This window comes from Schistocerca americana, chromosome 7 (assembly GCF_021461395.2).
Source record: "Schistocerca americana isolate TAMUIC-IGC-003095 chromosome 7, iqSchAmer2.1, whole genome shotgun sequence".
Taxonomy (NCBI): domain Eukaryota; kingdom Metazoa; phylum Arthropoda; class Insecta; order Orthoptera; family Acrididae; genus Schistocerca; species Schistocerca americana.
The window spans coordinates 219,666,386-219,690,005 of NC_060125.1; the positions used below are offsets into that span (position 1 = coordinate 219,666,386).

The window sequence follows — 23,620 nt, forward strand, 5'->3', positions numbered from 1 at the left end:
ACGGAAACCACGTGTGTACGTGTACCTCACCCCTCATGGTAATGTACATGTGCGTCAGTGAAAAAGACCAATAAAAAGGTGTTAGCATGTGGACGTAATGTGCTGTTCCAGTCTCTTCTCCGATACACACGGTCGAACAGCGGAGGAGTGGTACTCAAGCGTCAACTTTAGGTTACAATATCTCCGGATGTAATTAACATTTTACAATGCAACAAACGGCACTGATTACGTATTTGTTTATATGTTCGGATGTGCTAACAAAACTAACGGGGTTCCATTTAAAAAAAAAGTAGGTTTGTGTTAAAAACATACATCCGTGCATTTTTGTATGGTTTGTATTAACCAATTACACTGGCCCCTCTCCTCACGTTCGGTCTGTGGACTCGATTCGTCAGTATTTGACGTGGTTTACGAAATATATCCAGCGGTAATGTTAGGTGACTCACCCTGTATAGTGCCATGTTAAACGGTCTTGTCAAATTCATTCTGAAGAATTTTGCCAACGCCATTCAACGGACTGGGTAATCCCATAGTATCACAGCTCTCTGATGTCAGAGACTTTCTGTGATTTATTTACGATAGGAATTTATTTTATGAAAAATCATAATGTCTAAATACTGTCTTGTACTCTCTCTCTTCTGTCGTAGCTGTCTCAGTAATAAGAGAGTACGTCACATTATGTTAATTTAGACAAGTTTGAATTAGAATAATATGAATATTTGCTTTATTCGTTTGTATTGTTCAATTTACTCCATGTCCTCATTTTATAGTTTTTAATGTTTTTCATCAAATATTAGTTGCTGCTCATCTTAATATGATGATTCAACGGATCGGAGGCCATTGTCACAGCCTTAAGTGCTTACAACACGTTCCAAAAAAACTATCTTCATTTATCTTCTGGTAAATCTTCCGGGATGTAAGGTCGTGGTCCATAAAACTCTTCAGCTCCTAACGTTTCGTCCAGAGCTGCGCTGGACATCTTCAGAGGTGTGTTTCTCCTCCGGTGAGTTTTGCCGGAGGAGAAACACCCCTCTGAAGATGTCCAGCGCAGCTCTGGACGAAACGTTAGGAGCTGAAGAGTTTCATGGACCACGACCTTACATCCCGGAAGGTTTACCAGAAGATATGTCATCCGGTCGTGAAAGCCTTCATACTATCTTCATTTAACGACATAAAAACAAAGTCCGGTGCCGATTTATAAGCGTTGTTGTATTGCAAAGTTAATTCTGAAGGACGAAACTAATTAATCATCTCTATACGGTCACGCATCATCGTGTTGACGACAGGTCTACACCATAGACTCCGCCAGTTTTCGTCATTCATCTCATGGTTATTTTTATGTTGGCAGAAGAGCCAACACTGTGTTACTAGTAGAGGCCGAAATGCATGCGTTTTAGGTCACGCAGGCTGGCGTGAGGAGGGAAGAACTATACTGACGTGAGGTCTGGAACATGACAAAGAATTAGAATTCAGAAAGCGGACGTAATTAGTTTGATACTTCCATTAATGAAGAACGTCACTCTTGATGGTACATGATTCACAATATTATCTGTTCAGATTATAGTAACTGAATATGGCGCCTTGCTAGGTCGTAGCAAATGACGTAGCTGAAGGCTATGCTAAACTGTCGTCTCTGCAAATAAGAGCGCATGTAGACAGTGAATCATCGCTAGCAAAGTCGGCTGTACAACTGGGGCGAGTGCTAGTGAGTCTCTCTAGACTAGACCTGCCGTGTGGCGGCGCTCGGTCTGCAATCACTGATGGCGACACGCGGGTCCGACGTATACTAACGGACCACGACCGATTTAAAGGCTACCACCTAGCAAGTGTGGTGTCTGGCGGTGACACCACAGTTATAATCATTCTTTCCTGTCTTCTGAGGAACTTACAAAACAACCAAGTTTACTTGAACTAAAAGTGGAGGGGAGATGCCGTTAACTCTTAGATGACGTGAAAACGAACCTTGTTATTATCCCCATATCTGCTGTGTTTAGCGGCGATCAGACAAGTTTCGTGAAACTACAAGCAAATTTCGAGGCGAAAAAAAAATATTGTGTTGATCGACCGAGTAATACTATGACACACATATATATAACAATGACAGGGATAAGTACGAGTGTATCATTGTTTCTGCAGCTTTACGTCTTTTCTCAGGCGCGTTAGGACCAAAAATTGAGAAAGGGCTGTTCAGTAGCAAATCTTGTAATCGATCTATCAAAATTTGGAAAAATACGAAGGTATAGTTTTTAACATTTCATTCGAAACGGTTCATAACCAGTTACACAAATTATTACATCACTTTTGTTGGGCTCTTCGCCGTCTTTCAGGAGGACGATTAAAAGACTGTTGATATAATTCAGATTTTATCAGGAGAAGAGCATTCCTAAATTTTTGACGTTTGTGAATTGTCAGTGTGTATTGGCGCATTTTACTAATTGCTTTAAGTATGCTTGGTATGCACCACAATAAGCAGAGCAACTGCCAGGATTTTTTCTTTCACCACTGAAATTCTTTCTAAATATAACTAGTAAATGCTTTGACGTGCCTGAAAGCATTGAATTTTCCTTCTTCAGGGGTGTCTTCTTAAGGAAACTGGCTGTTTTCGTCATTCAGATGAAATTTCGCTTTATTGTGACGACTATGATGGATATCTAAAATATTAATTACTCAAAAATTGTCATAAGAACTGCTCTACAACAATTGAAGTACATGTAAGACATATTTCATTTCAATAAATTAAAGTCACTATTGATGGAAGTCGTCTGTAATGTAACATCGAACACTGTCTTGATTCATTTGCTTCTGCTAGTTACCTTTGTAAGAATTGCATGTGCAACAATTTAGCTCAATTTAGCTGTTGATACGAACTGTCCCTTATTCAAAACATTAATGATACGTGGCTTTTTGTACAGTTTAAATGTTTCAGTTTTCATGTCTCATTTCAGATACTAACGCTACGCTCACGGCGGGTCACGCGCTAGACAGGAAGGACTGTACAAACAGCTGTCAATAGCGGTTCTTCCTGGGACAGAAACGAGTAACGTCAACAATTCTTAAAATCCAGTTGCGTCTTAGCAGATAAAATTTGACAGTACATTTCTTTCGTTGCATTCTCCCTGCATAAAAAATTTCACTGTGAGTTTCGACATGTCAGATTGGACCATTCCCTTGTAAGTACTCCGCTTTAGAAGCCATTCAAAAAAAAGTAGCATTTGGAAAGCGTATGACAAAAAATGTGAGGTGCACATATGATAGTGTCATGCAACTACTTTAAGAACTACAATCTCAGCAAACACACCTTTGACGAATTGATAACCCACGCAATATAAAACCAAAGTACGTACTTACGATTGCCAGCATTTCACTACGATTATAAATAGAGATCTGCAGAACGTGACTATGCGAACATATAAATGAGTGAAACGCTATTATTTTCTGTCGTTTCCTCCTACATTTGGGACATCAGTCTTTTCTTACCACTATGTTCTCCGACAGCTAGGTGTCAAATTAGGAAACTGGTACGAGTGACCTTCAGTAAGTAATGAAATTTTTTTCTGAAAGCAGGTTAGTTTCATTCAGAATTTCAATACACCATATTATTCCCCAGTCTTTTGGCTACAAAACCCTACCTTTCAATACAATTTCCGTCCAATGCGACGGCTTTACACCACCTTACGGGGATGGCATCTGTGCCCGAATGGTACCACTCTGCTGGTCGACATCAGAACCATCGTCTTGCTGGGTCAGTGATTTCCCCACCCTCACGATCCAGATACTGCTTACCGCTAAATGCATCCTTCATTTGACCAAACAGATGGAAGTCGAAAGGTGCGACATCCGGGCTGTAGGATGGATGTAAAGAAGAGTTCAGTGAAGTTTTGTGAACTTCCCTCGAGAGCGCAGACTTATGTGAGGCCTTGCGTTGTCATGGAGGAGGAGAAGTTCGTTTGCATTTTTATGGCGGCGAACACACTTAAGTCGATCCTTCAGTTCCCTGAGGATAGTACAACACACTTCCGGTTTGCTAGTTGCACTATGAGGGAGGAGATCAAACAGAATAACCCCTTCAGAGTCCTAGAAAACTGTCTCCATTACTTTGTTGAGTGTACAACTTTGAACTTTTTCTTCGCAGGAGAGGTGGTTTGGTGCCACTCCATTGTTGTTGTTGTTGTGGTTGATGCAGCTCTCCATGCTACCCTATCCTGTGCAAGTTTCTTCATCTCCCAGTACCTACTGCAACCTACATCCTTCTGAATCTGCTTAGTGTATTCATCTCTTGGTCTCCCTCTACGATTTCTACCCTCCACGCTGCCCTCCAATGCTAAATTTGTGATCCCTTGATGCCTCAGAACATGTCCTACCAACCGGTCCCTTCTTTTTGTAAAGTTGTGCCACAAACTCCTCTTCCTCATTAGTTATATGATCTACCCATCTAATCTTCAGCATCCTTCTGTAGCACCACAGACTGCCGTTTTGTTTCTAGTTCGAACTTGCGAACCCGTGTTTTATCGCCTGTGACGATGTACGACAAAAAGATGTCACGATCAGCATCGTAGCGCGAACGCAATTCCGCACAGATGGTCCTTCGTTGCTCTTTACGGTCTTCTGCTGGGCGGCGAGGAAGCCAGCGGGCAACACCTTTGAGTACCCCATATGGTAGATGAGTGTGTCTTTAGTACCAACAGAGACTGCCAGTTGTGCAGCGAGGTGTTTGTGCTCCGTCGATCACCTTGAATGAGTGTGCGCACTTTCCAACATTGCAGAAGTCACAGCAGTGTGCCGCTGGCAAGAGTGACTTCGGACAAGTTTGCGCTACTTTGTTGCGATAATGACGAACACCTCGGACAATGACTCACAGGGCTTTTGTTCACTGCCAGGTCTCCGTAGGCATTCTGCAAGCACGAATATCTGCGATGCTCTGGTTTTCCGTCAAAATAAACCCAATGATAGCTTTCTGACTGGAACGTACCTCGGTTACAGATGCCATTTCGAAGGCTACGTATACCGCCACCAGCTATTAGATTATGAAACTACAGTAGCTGAAGCAGGAATACTCCACGATGTCCCATTAAAAAGTCGGCATTTTTCAACCTAAACTGGCCGAGAAAAGAATATGTTGCAGTACTTACTAAATGCAAGTTGGGAGTATAACAAAAGGGTGATAATGCTTTTCATAGACATAGAAAAGGCATATGACTCAGTTAACAGGGAAAGACTCTGGGAAGAAATGAAGAAAATAGATATGGAAGTTGGATACATTAATGTAATAAAGACAATGTGCTAAGGAAACAATTGTAGAATTAGAACATCATTGGGGAACTCTGAATTCTGCGAAATAAGCAAGGGCTTAAACAAGGAAGTATTCTGTCTCCTGCACTTTTTAATGTTGTGATGGAGGGAATGAATAGGGCATTTAAAGATACAGTAAAAGAAAAAGACAAAAAGACGATTTTTGCAGATGATATGGTGATATGGGGCGATAAAGAGGTAGATGTAGAGTTACAACTTGATGCGTGGAAGGAAACAATGAAAAGGTATAGATTAAAAATAAATAAAGCTAAGAGTGAAGTAATGGTATTTGGAAGAGACAAAGGGATCAACGGAAATATTACTTTGAATGGAGAACCCCTCAAAGTGGTAGACAGTTTCACTTGTTTAGGAAATGATATATCTAGTGATGGAAGAATAACCAACGAAATTAATAGGAGGTTACAGAAGGGAGGCAATGTCTACCAAACAATAAAACACCTGATTTGGACTAAGGAAGTTTCAGAAAAAGCAAAACTCCTTATGTATAAGAGTTATTACTTCCTTATTGTCACCTGTGGAGGAGAAACATGGACAATGACAGAAAGGGACTGGAGCAGACTGCAAGCAGGGTAAATGAAATTTCTCAGAGCAGTTAAGGGAAAAACATGAATGGACAGACTAAGGAACGTAGATATCAGAAAGGACCTTAAACAAGAAAGTATGAGAGAAGAAATTGAAAGAAAGAGACTAAGATCGTACGGGAAGGTTAAGAGGATGTATGGGCAGAGACTCCCTAAAATTATGGAAGAACTAAAGATGGATGGGAAAAGACCTAGAGGGCGCCCAAGAACCCGGTGGAAAACGGGAGTGAGAATATCTGTGGACAGGAGGAAGAAAAGTGGTGGGAGAACCGAGCCAAATGGAGAGGACTCGTCAGCACCCAGACCCGGCAGTAGCTGGAGCGGGATCCGGATATAGATAGACTTACTAAATGCCACTCGTGTATCTAAAAATATAAATCTATTAAAAAGATATTTTTGGGGGAGGGGGAGTAATGACCAAATAACCCCACCCCCACGCCTCCTACCAACCCACTAGATTCCCGACTGGCGCACCCAAGTGGTTCATCGGCGCCCGGTGTGACGTCAGCGGCCAGTACATGCGCCCGCCCCGGATCGCTGGGGCAGAGAGTACGGCGGCCGATATCATCTCGCGGGCCCACTCGTGCGTGCTGATAAGCCTCCGCCCACAACACTGCCCCTCCCCCCCGCCGCCCCCGCCGCCCCCGCCGCCCACTCACCGCCCGCTCAGGCGGCTATTGTCCGCAAGCGGCTACGTAATCCGTCGTCCGCCTGCCGCTAGGGCAGCGCAGCTATCGCCGCCAGAATTATCTGCCGCAAACTTCCGCGTCTGTGTGGCGACTTCACGGGTCTCAGCCAGCTGTCAGCGATCTGATACAATACAATGCTACCTTTGCCAACAGCTGGACAGGCGAGTTATCGGAGCGTGCGATAAATCTGCCTGTCACCAGTACTTGTCAATGTATAGAAGCCCACCGAAACATCCACTCTAGAAGCACGACGGAGTAGAAAATATGTGCTTTTCTCTATCTTGTACCATGATGATGTGTCTCTCCTTCAGAAGCATAACAACGAATTTATTTGACCAAGATACAAATATCTCATTTCGAAATCTTAATTTCTCTGTTGTACTGTATATTTACCATTTCCATTGTTTGGCTCGTACACTACGATATCTGTAGTTCCCATCCTTTTCTAATCGAATTTCACGATGAGGTGCTTAGCCAACGATAGATAAAAAAAATTCTCCTCTGCTTTTCTACAAGCCGATGTGCAGTGGGTTTTATATCATTTTAATTATTTCAATGAAGTCTTTATTTATTTGAAATTCTCTTTTGTGAATATTCGCATTCATCTATTTGGTATGGATTCATCATGAATGCACACGCAATTCAAAATGAAAATCTGTGGAAATGAATTAAACCTGATAAGCAGTCAGACTTCTTTTACAAAATTGTGTAAGTCCTATTACGGAAACAGTAAGAAATTGAAAATAGTGCCAAATAGCGATCAACCATGACTTTGCTAAAATAACGAATGGATTCTGTTTGTGGAAGACGGCCACATTTGCATTTCTTAAAAAAATTCCATCGAACTGTAGGGGAGGGTAACATTAAATCAGTAACATGACACACCTTTAAACCAACTCGATTTTTGTTTCAGTCATATTAATCACTTACATAAGTGATGACAGTCAAGACAATACAAGAGTCTAATCTGCTTCACAGTCAGAGTCAGAGAGAGCTCAGCATTTATCATGTCATCATTTTTATACTTCAAAAACAAAAATTTGTCATGGTGTAGTTAATGTACTTTGATTTTCTATTATCTCGTTGGGTACATTACGTCGATTACTGTCGCATGATACCTATATTATAAAATATATATGTCATATATGAAAAAGGGACGCTATACACTGACAATGCATTTTGTTTACTTCTTGATGTATAACATCTCTGGAATTGTTCTCAGCTGCCTAAGGCATTAATAACCAAGTTATTGTGTTGACTTCCCACCAACTCGAACCAAACAGACACCTCCTCACCCTGACACATGCCCAAGGCCTACGTCACCGAGGAATTTCGTTTGGTTATCACAATAATATGAAAGCTGAATCGTTAAGCAGGGTCTTTAACTGTGATAATACAAGAGTGTGAAAGTTACAGCAATACCTAATACACATCCATGTAACACTGTTTCAATGGAAATAACGACAGAACCTCTACAAACGAAACACCTGTTACTGTCAAACCTCTTCTAAATCGCCGGCGGGAGTAGCCGAGCAGTTCTAGGCGCTACAGTCTGGAACCGCGTGACCGCTACGGTCGCAGGTCGAATCCTGCCTCGGGCATGGATGTGTGTGATGTCCTTAGGTTAGTTAGGTTTAAGTTGTTCTACGTTCTAGTGGACTAATGACCACAGCAGTTAAGTCCCATAGTGCTCAGAGCCATTTCAACCATTTTTTCTTCTAAATCAGGACATAGCAGACAAGTAACTTTCTTGTTCCTGTTGACGATTGGAAACTTGTCGTATGATCTCTGAGCCATTTTTGGTAAGGTTCCCTATGGCAAGAGCGATTTGGTTGGTGACAAACATTAAAGGAATACGTCTTCTTCCTAGTGTGAAGCACAGTGCGAGATAAAGGAGTTTTGATTCCAGACCTGACCATCCAGATTTAGTTTCCCAATCCCTGTTTTACCTAAATGAGTAATCCGCCTCTACTCGTACCACAGGTGACAGGATACTGTCCTGACATACTTCCTTCTATGGCAGTGTAAAGTATGAGGTTCCATGCCATGAGTTGGGCTAGAGAGGTACGTATGACTTTTAAAATGGTAGCGTGTAGCAACCAGTCGTCGTTTCCGTTTTAGCTCTATTAAAGCAGATCTAGATTTCACCTAGTATTTAGTCATTATCATTGCAGTTTTGTAGAGTTTTTATCCATGCACACTTACGTCTATACTTGTTGTCATCTACATCTACATCTACATCGATACTCCGCAAGCCACCCAACGGTGTGTGGCGGAGGGCACTTTACGTGCCACTGTCATTACCTCCCTTTCCTGTTCCAGTCGCGTATGGTTCGCGGGAAGAACGACTGTCTGAAAGCCTCCGTGCGCGCTCTAATCTCTCTAATTTTACATTCGTGATCTCCTCGGGAGGTATAAGTAGGGGGAAGCAATATATTCGATACCTCATCCAAAAACGCACCCTCTCGAAACCTGGCGAGCAAGCTACACCGCGATGCAGAGCGCCTCTCTTGCAGAGTCTGCCACTTGAGTTTATTAAACATCTCCGTAACGCTATCACGGTTACCAAATAACCCGGTGACGAAACGCGCCGCTCTTCTTTGGATCTTCTCTATCTCCTCCGTCAACCCGACCTGGTACGGATCCCACACTGATGAGCAATACTCAAGTATAGGTCGAACGAGTGTTTTGTAAGCCACCTCCTTCGTTGATGGACTACATTTTCTAAGCACTCTCCCAATGAATCTCAACCTGGTACCCGCCTTACCAACAATTAATTTTATATGATCATTCCACTTCAAATCGTTCCGCACGCATACTCCCAGATATTTTACAGACGTAACTGCTACCAGTGTTTGTTCCGCTATCATATAATCATACAATAAAGGATCCTTCTTTCTATGTATTCGCAATACATTACATTTGTCTATGTTAAGGGTCAGTTGCCACTCCCTGCACCAAGTGCCTATCCGCTGCAGATCTTCCTGCATTTCGCTACAATTTTCTAATGCTGCAACTTCTCTGTATACTACAGCATCATCCGCGAAAAGCCTCATGGAACTTCCGACACTATCTACTAAGTCATTTATATATATTGTGAAAAGCAATGGTCCCATAACACTCCCCTGTGGCACGCCAGAGGTTACTTTAACGTCTGTAGACGTCTCTCCATTGATAACAACATGCTGTGTTCTGTTTGCTAAAAACTCTTCAATCCAGCCACACAGCTGGTCTGATATTCCGTAGGCTCTTACTTTGTTTATCAGGCGACAGTGCGGAACTGTATCAAACGCCTTCTGGAAGTCAAGAAAAATAGCATCTACCTGGGAGCCTGGGGCTGCTGTCACAGTTGATTAAAGACTATTACAGTAATAGTAGAGTTGTGGTTGGAGATAGGAGTTAAAAAGGAGTGGAGAGGGGGCAGAGGGGGAAGAGGGGGGCAGAGGGGGGGACAGGGGGGAGATATGGGGGAGAGGGGGCAGGGTGGCAGAGGGGGGAAGGGGACAGTGGGAGAGGGGGCAAGGGGGCAGTGGGGGCAGTGGGGGGGAGGGGTGAGAGGGGGGACAGGGGGAGGGGAAGAGTGGACAGTGGGGACAGGAGGGGAGAGAGAGGGGAGAGAGGGGGGAGTGAGGGGGAGGGGGAGAGAGGGGAGAGAGGGGAGAGAAGGGGGAGATGGGGGGGAGATGGGGGAGATGAGGGGAGATGGGGGAGAGGGGTGATGGAGAGGGGGAGAGGGGGAAAGGGGGGAGAGAGGGGGACAGGGGAGAGAGGGATGGTGGATCAAATTAACATTTTGTTGGTGTGGCGTTTAGTTTTAGCCTGTTGCCAGCATACTTCCGGGTGGCTAGTACTAAATTCCATATTACTTTCCCATCCTTAGTTAGTTTTAGTTTTTTAATGTGTTGCTTAATTTAATAGGGAAGTTGTAAATTGCGAGTGGTTCGACCCATAACATAGGTGGGTGTTTAGGAGCATCTGCTTGCGCTAGTGTCTGGGGCTGTCTGGTTGCCATAGAGATGGCAATATCATAGTGATTTCTAGGTTATGCAAAAAGCATGAGACATTTGTTCTATAAACTGCTAATAGGTATTCAGACATCAGATAAGGGCGTTGTATTCCTGTTTCCACCACGCCCTGCATTCAACTAACGATGAACACCTTGTGTGCGAGGACGCAAATTCAGTATTTAGTAAGGCTCATTTGAAAGTGTTTTGTTAACGATTATGACAGGAAACATATTATCTGCTAATGACTTATCATGTGCCTCAGGAGGGCGAAAGAAAATGAGTGCCTGGAAAGTACATAAATCAACCTTCTATGGGATGTATGTATTATAATTCACAAAATGAACATCGTTGACATTCAAGAAACGTTCAAAACAAATGTAGATGTAGATGCAGAAACCATTAACTTGGAAATAGAACACCGAATGCAAAACGGCGTGCCATGGTAATCACAAAGGTTCGCACTATCAAGATCGAAGGCGAACTTGCCGGTAGTGCCGGACGTTCAGGTAGGCATCCACTTTTAAAGAGCGCGTATAGAATCGTAGTAATGAGATGGGGCGATGAGAACTAATGGAATGTGATGGCATAAACCGAAAGCAAAATATTCTGACTTGTCATGAAACCTATTCTTTAAGGCGTGATTGCAGATAGTGCGATAATGTTTTACAGGCACGAAAAAAACAAACATCCAAAGCCTGGATTTGTCCAGTGGTTCCAGGTGGTATAAATTGCAATGCCACACACACTTTTCAGGAGAGATAGTTTCCCTAAAGCAGTATGATTTTTATACACAGATCAAGAATCAAGCAAAAGCAAGTTGTTTTGACCAGCTACGGGCGAAAAGAAGTGCTCATGCCATAGCTGTAGTTATTTTCGCCCATTTTCACACTATTGCTTGCTGTGACGTAAATATTCCGTGCTGCCCTTGCAATATCACGCACACGAGCAAAAATCGTAAGGGACATAGAACCTTGAACTTCTCACAGCAAAATAAATAAATTGCCATCCAATTTACCATCCAGTTTAGGAGTCGGCAAAATTGTATACGAGTGCATTAAGGTATCGATGTTAATTAATATTGATACAACTCCCTTGGTATCTCTAATTTCCAGATTCCTTTCATATACATTTTCTCTTCAAATACCGATTGGTAGGAGTCGAAAACAAATTCCTTGCTGAACTATGGGAAAAGTTTGTTTATCCCATCTATAACTTTTCAGGCCAATTCCGTCGTCTGCTGTGTATTGTCAAGTTGACGCTTTGTTTGAAATTTCGTTTCTCTTACGGCTTCGAATTCTGTAGCATTGTTAGAAGTTACGCAATTATCCACTGCCTCCCTTGAAATCTCTGTAATCTATGTCGTGCGCAATGTGACGTGTATAAAGTAGTAGGTCACTGTCATGCACATTCTACAAATCGTTTCGAACATTCCTTATAGCTCGTAAACATCAGTTTTTGTAACAAGTGCGCCTTGTCTTCCCTTGAATATATGTGGTTTCTTTACGCACTATACGCTCATATTGCTATGGACTTCTTTGAAACCTTTTTATAGCTTGTTTTTACTACTCTGCGGATCATCTTTCATGTACGTAATTATGCTTTATACCCGCTCTTTGGACAAAGGTTGTCCTTTACTAGATTCCACGGGAGAAGGAATTTGTGACTCCCTGTCAGGCAAAGATGATGAACTATATGGCTGGACACATGTTTCAATATCACTTTCACTTGTTAACCAAGTATGGTAATCATTGTACCCCTCATGCTCATTGTACGCACAGTCGAGCGGATACAACCCACATTGTCCACTGACTCGTTTTGCAGAAATTTTAATATTTCATCTGCCACTTCCTTCTCACTCTGCAAAATTCCTTGTGTTCCTTTCTGACAAAATGTTAAGTTCAGCAAATATTCTTGCAGATATAATGCAATATTTGCTTTGTTTATCGTCGCCATTGCTGTCAACACCTCTAGCACTGTCACTGTAGTGATTTACTCGTCGACTAAACAGTTCAACTATGCTCCGTAGTCTAATGTTCTTTTGCGACCTCGCACTCAAGGTTCCTTGTAATACGTTATGCTCCATCGGTCCACGTGGCCGTCATTCTCACATGCGATGAAATGAATCGTTCCAGAAATGCACCCTTCCCCATTTCTCCCGATAGCGATCTGCAGTCCGAAGAAAGGACGTGAAACATGCATCTAACTCTTCAACAGTGATGCCTCCTAGTCATGTTGTGTGTGCGGGCATCCCCATAATGTGTTAAATGTCGGCAAGACTGAAGCATCGCTATCAAGATCTGCAATTTAAAAACTTTCTGATGGCCGAGGCAAAGAACGCTGCCAATATATTACGATCCTAGCAACATTTCTATGAATTCCTTCATCTTCCGTCAGGCCCACTTGGCAAAGATCACAAACATTTCAGCAGTACTCCAGAAGATATTTTGTTTATATTTTAACACGATGCGTTAGTGTGACCTTTTTAAAATGGCACGGTACTGGCAGGATAGCCATCCTGTGTAACATAACCCTCAGCTATGTACCAAGATCGGATCCGTTCAGCGGATTAACGACGAGGGCCGCTGTGCCGGCCAGCCTGGATGTGGTTTTTAGGCGGTTTTTCACATCCCACTAGGTGAATACTATGCTGGTCCCTCTTCAGTTACATGGTTCGCAGACATTTGAAAACGTTCACACTATTTCAAGATTTACACTAGATTCAGACAGCTGGGGTACATTAATTTCGTCCCAGAGGGTTCGGGGTGGCGACCGGAAGGGCATGAAGCCATCCCTTAAATTAATCATTCCAAATCCAACCTTAACCATGCCGACCCTGACAAAATGCGGGACAAAGGCACAAGGCAAAGCAGAAGCTGCAAGCAAGTGCAAGTTTCGTAATGTTTTAGTGTTCGTGCAGATTAAGAAATTTAGTGAGGCCTTTGACAACAGAAACTGCGTTGTTTTTTTTTTGTTGTTTTTTTTTTATGGGTTGTGGGGGTTCGTCGTTCGTCGTTATCAGTCTTCTGACGGGACTGAAGCTGCCAACATCTTCATCTCACATTAGCAATTACATATTACATTCACAATTATGTGTTATATGTAGTTCAGTCTCTGTCTTTCCATGCAGTTTTTACCATCTAGAGCTCCCTCCAGTACCATGAAAGTCCTTCCACAATGTCTTGACACGTGTCCTATCATCCTTTCTCTTCTAATTGTCAGTGTTTTCCGTATGTTCTTTCCTTCGCCGATTAATCTCCTGATTCCTCAGCTTACTAGTCAACCTGATTTTCAATATCCTTCTACAACACCACATCTCAAACTCATCAATTCTTTCCTTTTTCGATTTTCCCACTGTCCAATTTCCACTGCCATAAAATGCTGTAGTTCATACAGTCTCAGCAAATCTTCCTCAAACTGAAGCCTACGGTTAATACTAGTAGAGTGGTTTATGGCCGAGAGTGCCCTCTTTGCTTGTGCTAGTCTGCTTTTTATGTCCTCCTTGCTTCGTCTGTTGTGTGTGACTTTGTTTCTAAGTTAGCGGAATTCCTTGAATTCGCCTACTTCGTTGCCTTTCTTTGGTTTACTCTCAGTCGATATTCCGAACTCACTACACTGTTTTACAGATGTTGACCCAAGTATTAATTTTTTCCGCAGATTCGGATAAGTTTTGTTTGTTTCGTGGTCAACATTAGTAAAACTATAATTCCTCTCTCACAAACCCCACCCTATGGGGAGAGAGGGAGAGTTTTAGTTTTAGCGAATCAAAATTTACGAAGTAAATAAGTATTTTTAATTTATCCGTAACCATTTTCCACGTAAAAATGAGAACAAGTTTTTTTAATTACAGCGCCAGCTACCAAAAATCAAAACAAAGTTTAAGACAAAATGTATGTAGTTTTTTATGTAGAACCTGATTCTGCAATAAAAAATGGGGGTTCTTATTTGAAATTTTAAAGTTGCCCCCTCCCCGACCCCCAGGGGGCTGGGGTCGCGGGCTAATTTTAGCACCAGCAGATGTCCCCCTCGAAAATAATCAACTTTGGATTCCACACGTTTTTTCGTGTGAAGTTTATTTTTCGAGTTATTCTGGTTTGTCAACTTAAGGTTTACACCCTGTATACTGACAGTCCCACGCTTACACTACTCCCAATTTCTTAAAATTTAGGAGATCTTGCACCATTTCACATGACTAACGCTTTTCCGGAGGCGAAGCTGCATCGATAATTCTTCTATATTGCATACATCATCGAGCGCAACATCAAAACTTTTTCTGATGCTTTTAACCTTTCCAAAATCCAAATTGATCGTCATTTAACAGATATTAAATTTTCTTTTCCATTCTTTCGTATACTATTCTTGTTAGAATCTTGGATATTTGAACTGGTATGCTGATTGTGCTGTAGTTCTCGCTTTTAACTGCCCTTGTTATCTTCGGAAGTATATATGGGTGATATTTCTCCTAAAGTCTGACTGTATGTCTCCAAGCTCATACATTTTACATACCAAAGTAAACATTCATTTGGATACCATGTCCCCAATAAACTAAAACTAAACTAAATTCCTCCCGAAGAGGCCATGAACGCCCAACTGTACCGACTGGCCGCTCACAGGCGTCACTGGATGCGAATATGGAGGGACATGTGGTCAGATCACCGCCGTATGTCAGTTTCCGAGACCGGAGCCGCTACTTCTTCATCAAGTAGCTCCCCAGCTTGCCTCACAAGGGCTTAGAACAACCCGCTTGCCAACAGCGCTCGGTAGACCGGATGGTCACCCATCGAAGTGCTAGCCCAGCCCGACAGCGCTGAACTTCGGTGATCTGACGGGAACCGGTGTTACCACTGCGGCAGGGCCGTTGGCTACTGTCCCCCCTGCCTTAGCTGAACCTTCCGCCTTATTTTATCGCAAGTTCTCCGACATTCTGTTAAACTCTGACAATAAGCTGTATCTCCTATTTCTGCTATATCAATTTCTTCTTCCATCTTGTTACCAGACAACTCATCCATCGTAGAAGCCTTCGATGTGCCCTTTCCACGTGTCCGCTCTCTATTCTGCATGCAACAGTGAAATTCCCATTGTACTCTTAATGTTTGCGACCTTGCTTTTAATTTCGCCGAAGATTGTTTTCACATTTCTATATTCTAAATCAGTCCTTCCGACGACCGTTTCTTTTTAAATTTCTTCTCATTTTCCTGAAGATATTTCGCCTTGGCTTCCTCACACTTACTGTTTATGTAACTGAAGATGGAGGTGAGAGAAAGCAAAGGGAGGAAACTAATAATTTCAGCTTCATCCGAACTTTATGCAGAATCAGCGGAGACGAGTGCAATTGTGTGCCGGATCTGGACTCGAACCCGGTGTCTCCAGCTAGTAGGCAGTTGCGTTAACCACCGCACCAACCGGACACAGTGTTTACTGCAAAAGAGCAGACTATCTCGGTACGCTCACAGGGTGATGTACACTTCCGCCCTCGCCACCTATCCGCCATCGCTGCCACCTCCGATTCCACATTAAATCCCGATGCAGCTGATATCATTAGCTCCATCCCTTTCCTTTCTCCCTCCCCATCCCTCGCTCCACCTTCAACTACGTAATACGTGTCACATCTTCGTATCAGCGTAGTGTCTATTCTTTCTGGCATGCCCGGAAGAACAGACACCACTCGTTCACGTAACCCTATTTATCTGACTTTTATACAGCTGCATTCTCTTCTTCTCTCGAACGTTATGGTACATCCTTCTTTCGTCCACCAACTGAAGCCGTTCTTCTGTTACCCACCGTTTCTTCGCAGTTACTTTTGTTCTAGTTATGTTCATCTGACAATCATCTGTGATTGTTGTTTTTAATTATATCCAATTCAGTTCAGCAGGCAGCTTTTTTGGTATTCGTTATCGCCGTATCTCCAGCCTTAGAGAACTTCCAACCCACCTCATATTTCTTCAGTACCTCAGCATCACACTTCTTTGCCCATTGATTCATTCGGACGAGTCTGTTAAACTATAGCATAGTCTTTATTATCACTAAATTGTGACCGATAAAAATGGAAATGTCGTGTGGCTAGGGCCTCCCGTCGGGTAGACCGTTCGCCTGGTGCAGGTCTTTCGAGTTGACGCCACTTAGGCGACCTGCGCGTCGATGGGGATGAAATGATGATGATTGAGACAACACAACACCCAGTCCCTGAGCGGAGAAAATTTCCAGCCGGGAATCGAACCCGGGCCCTTAGGATTGACAGTCTGTCACGCTGACCACTCAGCTACCGGGGCGGACAATTGTGACCGATGTCTGTATTTGCTCATCAGAACGCTTAACAACCCAATACTTGATTTCGGAATCCCTGTATGACGTCGGCCGCGGTGGCCGTGCGGTTCTGGGCGCTTCAGTCCGGAACCGCGGGACTGCTACGGTCGCAGGTTCGAATCCTGCCTCGGGCATGGATGTGTGTTATGTCCTTAGGTTAGTTAGGTTTAAGTAGTTCTAAGTTCTAGGGGACTGATGACCTAAGATGTTAAGTCCCTTAGTGCTCAGAGCCATTTGAACCTGTATGACGCTGCGGATGTAATCCTACTGGAATACTTTTCCAAGTATATCTACTCCTCCTGTGATTTTTCAACTGCACTGTTCTTTTAAACATCGAAATTTATTGCCAAACTCAGTTCGTTTTCTCCTCATTCATTCGTACTAGCGATCCTATATTCACCCGTAACTCTTTCCATTATCTTTTCGTCTACCAACGCGTTCCAGTCACCCTGCTCGTTAAATTATCGTTACTCTTCACATACTGAATTACCCGTTCAGTATCATCATACACACTGGTGTTGAAAATTTAGGTGTGAAAGTTACTTTCATACGATGTGTCGCTGCCAAGTGACATAGCTCGATGAACCTTTGATCACCCATAGAAACAACTGCTGCTGAAAGAAATGCGCAATGAGACGAACAGAAATTATACATTTATTCAAAGGTAATAACCACACTGAAGTCACCGAGATAGATGATGGTCTCTTGAACATTTGTTTTATATATTTGCTGGTACAATTCATAAACGACCTGTCACCTAGGTACTAAAACGAGTCGTATTTTCACAATATAATAGGGATTGAGAAATTGCAGCTTTAAATACTTTTCAATATATAAGTAATTAAGAAATGAAAATCTTAAAATTAATGATTTATGAATCGAAGATAGAAATTTATTAATATGGAAAGAGGTTATGACATAATATCACTTGAAACTTCCTGGCAGATTAAAACTGTGTGCCCGACCGAGACTCGAACTCGGGACCTTTGCCTTTCGCGGGCGAGTGCTCTACCATCTTTTTTTTCTTTTTTTTTAATCTCATTTTTTTGTTCGTTTTATCTGGATTTTTTTTTAATAAATTCCCCGACCCAGCCTGGAATCGAACCCGGGCCCAGAGGAGTGACAATCCGTCACGCTGACCATTTTTTTTTTCCTTTTTTTTGGATCAGGTAGTGGGCTGGCGGAGGCAAGGTGGGCAGGGGTCGCGACCCAAGGCCCGTCCACGATGTCTCCCCCCTCCCATCCTGGGGATGTGAAGTGGTACAAAGGATGCAGTTGGTGTATTATTGTGAATTTTTTTTAATTTTATTTATTCATTTATTTATTTTTAATTTTTTTATTTTTTCATTTTTTAAATTTTTTTTTTTAATTTTTTTTAACAGTAAGGAACTGAAAACTAGTAAGTGCACTCTTTACGTCGAGTTGGGGACGCATATAACTAAAACCATGCTAATAGTTGTAGAAAAAGGCATAAAGAAAGAGAGCAAAGTGCGGGGCGAAGGAAACCATGAAACAAAACTGAAGGGTGGAATCCATACCACCATTAACCAGTGCTACATCTTGCACCGGATGGGAAAACTAAAACTGCGAAGACCTTTTCGCACCGGGGACAAAAAGAGGAAATGGGGCAAATACTACTACAGAGTGTGAGGGTTCACAACGAGACTCTCCATCTGCTGTATCATCCAGGTATGATTTCTCGTAATGATGAAAGTAGATCCCACGTTGTACCGTGTAGTGTTCTATCATCGTATTCTAATTTTAGCTTCTCTTACCCGTGATGTTCCAGCTACGTGGAGGGTCGTGGAACGCACTCCACAAAAAATTGGAAATATATTGTCGATACTTAGGGTTACGGAGGATCTTGCAATGTCGTTCCTGCAAATAGTTCCAAATGTCTAAAGTGTCCTTAGTGCCGTCTTGAAACAAATAATGCACTGCATGTCCACGAAGCCACGTCATTGCATTAGTTTTAGTGCATGGGTAATACGTTTCATCCGGGAATAAGATAGTCTTGGGGTCGATATGATTCGGCGCTACCCGAAGGAAATATGCTGACATTTGCCTCACTAAGTGCCACACTGCCGTAGACTCGCCACAGCTAAGACGGTGTTCATCGTTGTCTTGAACGCCACAGCTCGTGCACGTGGGTGAGTCCTCCATGTGGATCGCATGTAGCCTTGATCTGGTCACCTGCTTACCGTTGACAGTGATATACCACATCGCCGTGACGTCAGTGTCCAGTGTTACGTGGTGAATTGTCCTCCACACTAGTCGCCAGTTGACGTTCGGGTGCTTCCTCTCCACGACGTTATCGGGTCGTCCATGTTGCAGGACCCTATAAACCGTCTTTGCCGTCGCCAGTTGAGTCGCTTGTAAGGCAAGTCGAACGTAACTGAGTTCGAGGTAAAAGACACCGATGTAGAAGAGCGAGGAGGGGACGTGGTGTATCGGCACAGGCGGCAACAGGGAGGGCGGTGCTAGTTCTTCTATTAACAAACTGGTCAGACTGTCCGGACGGCGGTGCCATAGTTTGACTAATGTGCTCACAAATAGGGCGACCGCTCTGTCATAAACGTGATAAAGGCCAAGCCCTCCCCGATCCGGGGGAAGGGTGAGGGTGTCATATTTGATCTTGAAAAGCATTCCTGAACTCACGAAGGAACCAAAAGCCGCAAGTATACGGCGAGCTAACATCACCGGTATAGGTAATATCTGGGCGATGTGCGGAATGCGTGACGCTAAATGTGTGTTAACATACTGGGTGCGTTGGACGATGTCCAAGGCTCGTAGGCGGCTGTTGGCAATTCCAGTCCGAACATTCCGTAAAAGCCGTCGAAAGTTGTGAGCAGCGGTCCGTCGTATATCGTCTGTAAAGTCAATGCCGAGACATTTCGAACTATCTCTGAGCTGTAAAGGGGTGACACTGTTCTCAGACAATCCGACCCCCATGTTCATCGCCACCGATTTTGCGACGTTGATACGACTACCAGTGGCCGTGCCATATTTCGTTATCCAATTTAGTGCGCTAGCGGTGTCGTCACCGTTGCGGATGACAATCACCAGGTCGTCAGCGTACGCTTTACACCGGAAAGTGTGGCCTCGTAACGTCATACCCGTTAGTCGTTGGCACAGGCCGCAGAGGAGAGGTTCCATGGCCACAGCGTAAAGTAGACAGAGGGCAGCCTTGGCGTATCGATCGAGAAATGGTGAGGGGCTTCGAAGGTCGGCCGTTGACGATCACCTTGGACGTCGCACCACGGAGTAGTCGCATGACGACAGTGACGAATGGCTGTGGGTACCGCATATGTTGAAGGACCGCTTCCAAATAGTTGTGGTCCACTCGGTCGAAAGCTTGACTAAAATCGATTGCCGCCAGTGCACCCTTCAGACGACATGCCCTCGCCAGTGAGATCAAGTCACGATATTCACTGAGTGCTGTTTGAATATTATTGTCGCTTCCTAATGACGTTTGATCGGGTGAGATAACATTTCGTAGGGTCTGGCGTATCCGCGCCGCCAACAGTCGAGAAAAGATCTTAAAGTCGCAGTTCAATAGCGTCAACGGGTGGTAGTCCTGCAGTCGTGAGCCACCGGACGGTTTGTGAACAGGAATAATCATCCCTTCCACAAGGGCCGCAGGGAGCGGCACGTCCGGGGATAGGAGTTCGCGACAGATGTCCGTCCATCGGGAGGCTAATAAATATTGAAAAGTCCGGTAAAATTCCAAGGGGAGGCCATCAGGACCCGGAGACTTGTTGACGGCTCCTTTTCTAATGGCGTCGATCACTTCTTCTGTAATTTCTTCCATCAAGGCCGCTTCCATTGCCGGGGTGACGGTGCTGTCGGATCAGGGGTCTGAGCGGGATAGAGTTGGGAATAATGATTGTAGAACGCTGTGTTTATGTCTTGTTGCGTGGTGAGGCGATGACCGTCCTCCGTGTCGATGAAGCGTATCAGCGCTCGTTGGCGTCGTTTACGTTCACGAAGGACGTGGAACATTGACGGGCGTTCGCTCGGTATCCGATCCTGCGTCCTCGAGCGGATGACTACCCCCTCTAGGTGGCGTCGCATATGAGCGAGGATCTGAGCCTTAGCACGGTGGACCGCCGTTTGTCGTTACGGAGACGGCGCCAATCATCGCAGTCGCGCAGGACCCGGAAGTAAAAGTCGAGTGTATGTCTTCGCCAAGTAGCGTGGTCACGACCGTAGGTTATCAACGTTCGCCTCAGTGCCGGTTTGGCGCAGTCCAACTACCAGCGGATCGTTGTGGGATATGCACGGAGGCGACTTTCACACGAATGCCACGTATCCTCAACGGCTTGGCGGCAATCCGGGTACGACAGGTGAGCGATGTTTAATTTCCACGGGCTGCGGCTTCTCCACACTTGTTGCCGCCGCAGGGTGACGGCACAAATGTAAGCTGAGTGGTTCGAGAATGCTGCAGGCCACAGTTCCGCATCCTGTGTTCCAGCGGCGAAAGAGCGTGAGACATAAATCCGATCGATACGACTGGAAGAGTGACTTGTGAAGTGCGTGAATCCCGGTCGGTGGCCGTGAAGATGTTCCCAAGTGTCCACCATCTGCAGGTCTCGAATTAGCGTCCCGAGTTCCGGGCACGGATTATGTCATGGGAGTTGATCTCTGGGCGCCAGTACGCAATTGTAGTCACTTCCAAACACCAGATGGTCGTGGAGGCCTTGGAAGAGCGGGGCGACGTCTTCCGCAAAGAATCGTGAACGTTCGCGACGTTTGTCCGTCCCGGAAGGTACGTAGATAATGATATGGCGGACGCCCAGTACTGTGAGTGCCATTCCTCTCGTCCCAGGCAGAAACAGGATATCGTCCGCCACTATCCCTTCCCGAAGAAGTACAGCGACACCGCTGCCTGTTGGGGAAGCTGGAGAGACGTAAGCATCGTAACCGTACATGCCTGGGAAGTCGTCGACGTACACTTCCTGGAGAAGGGCTATGTCGATGGAAGCAGAGTTCAACATATCCTGAAGCAAGGATAACTTAGCGCGCGTCCGTATAGTGTTGATGTTTATAGTTGCAACGCGATAAGTTTGAGGTCTATCCACAGCATCCGTGTTGGCCATCAATACCCTTGTAAGGCTGTCTCGTCACTGTAACTGACGGCGGGAAAGGATCAACACTGGTGGGGTAAATTTCCTCCCGTGTCGTTCGACACGATGGGCAAGGAGTGTTCCTCACAGTCGTCCGCCCAGTCGCCATGAAACACCATCGGCTCTTGGTGGCTGTTAGTGGCTGCTGCGGCACTCAGCGCTGACTCCATCGGCTCTGCTGGCTGGGAATCGGCAATGGCTGTCTGCTTGTGATCCTGCTGTGCTGTGGGGTCTGAGGGGCTGAAGCCGTCACCACGGCGATCTGTTGAGTTTGAAGTTACAGCGGCCTCTGTACCGCCGGTACCGTCGTCGGAATTTCCACAGTCCATGTCAGACGATCGCTGCAAACACTCGTCCGATGGAGCACGCCGCCATCTCTTGTGTTTTCGCGGGGAACGCTGTTTACGGACGTGTGTTTCAGTATCTGAATGTGGGTGGATTTCGTCAGCTGCTCCGGTGTCTGGAAGAAAAGCCGCTGTCGGCACACCCCGTGGGTCAATGTCCATCCTAGCATCCACGCCTTCTTGCAAGGTCGGTCGGTGATTTATCTTCAGGTGGGGGCGCCGTTGTAGAGGCCGGATCCTGTACTGCAGAAGCCATTTTGGTCTCTCCACCGGGGGCGGCTATCGGACTAAGGTCGTCAGCATCGGAAAAGGTTGCTGCCCGTGTAACTTCGGCGTAATTGAGAGGAAGGGTCGTCACTTAGAAGGAGTCATAGATTCACCTGTCGGGATTTGAGTAAGCCGTCGTCGGAGACAATCCGACCGGACGTGCCCTACTTGGCCACAACCAGAGCAAGTGCGTGGCTGACCGTCATACATAATGATCGCCCTACATCCGCCGATGACAAGATATGACGGAACATGTTTCGTCAGTTCAGTTTTAATCTGTCGTACCCCGTTAAGAACGGGGTACGTTGTAAAGGTGGTCCATTTCTCGGTCATATGGCTGATCACTTTGCCGTAGGGCTGGAAAGCCGCGGTGACTACGTCCGGTGGTATTTCGAGAGGGAGTTCGAAGACGCGTATCGTACGGAGGCCAAGCCCCGCGTTATCGATAGAGACCGCCCCAATATGGCCATCAGAATGTTTGAATTTAAGATCGTTCACATGTGCGCTCACGATTCTGTTGCACACCTCGTCACTTACTAGCTTGACCTAGACAACACTGCTCGTGATAGAGAGATGGATACCAATTATGTCTCGCGTGTCAATTTTAACGTCGTCACGTAGAAAACTTTCCACTTCAAAAGCTCGCGGTCGTGCATGATCGGTTTGAAAACTGATCTTAATGGTGGTTTCTCTGTATGAATGTGCCATGTTGCGTCGGTAGTGATGGACTCTAAACTAGCGACAACGCAGTAGTAAACAACTACGGGCACTCGCGACCGCGCGGACGGGACGTAAACAAGACGTCCTCGCCGCAGCGCTGCGGAATGCAGACTGCGGTCTGCTCGGGGCGGACGTTGCAAGACACCCGTTTCAGTTCGTCGTTGATCCATTAACTCATTTTTTTTATTACAGAGAGCAGCTAACCCTCTGACCTAACACGCTGAGTTACCATGCCGGCAAAATTTAGGCAGTGGCGGGGATCGAACCCGGGACCGA

At 44.9% G+C, this 23,620-nt stretch overlaps 1 pseudogene; it reads right to left on the reverse strand.

Moving 5' to 3' along the window:
• Window positions 1-15,329: 15,329 nt before the first annotated feature.
• Window positions 15,330-15,447, reverse strand: LOC124623564 (annotated as a pseudogene).
• Between the last annotated feature and the right edge of the window lie 8,173 nt (window positions 15,448-23,620).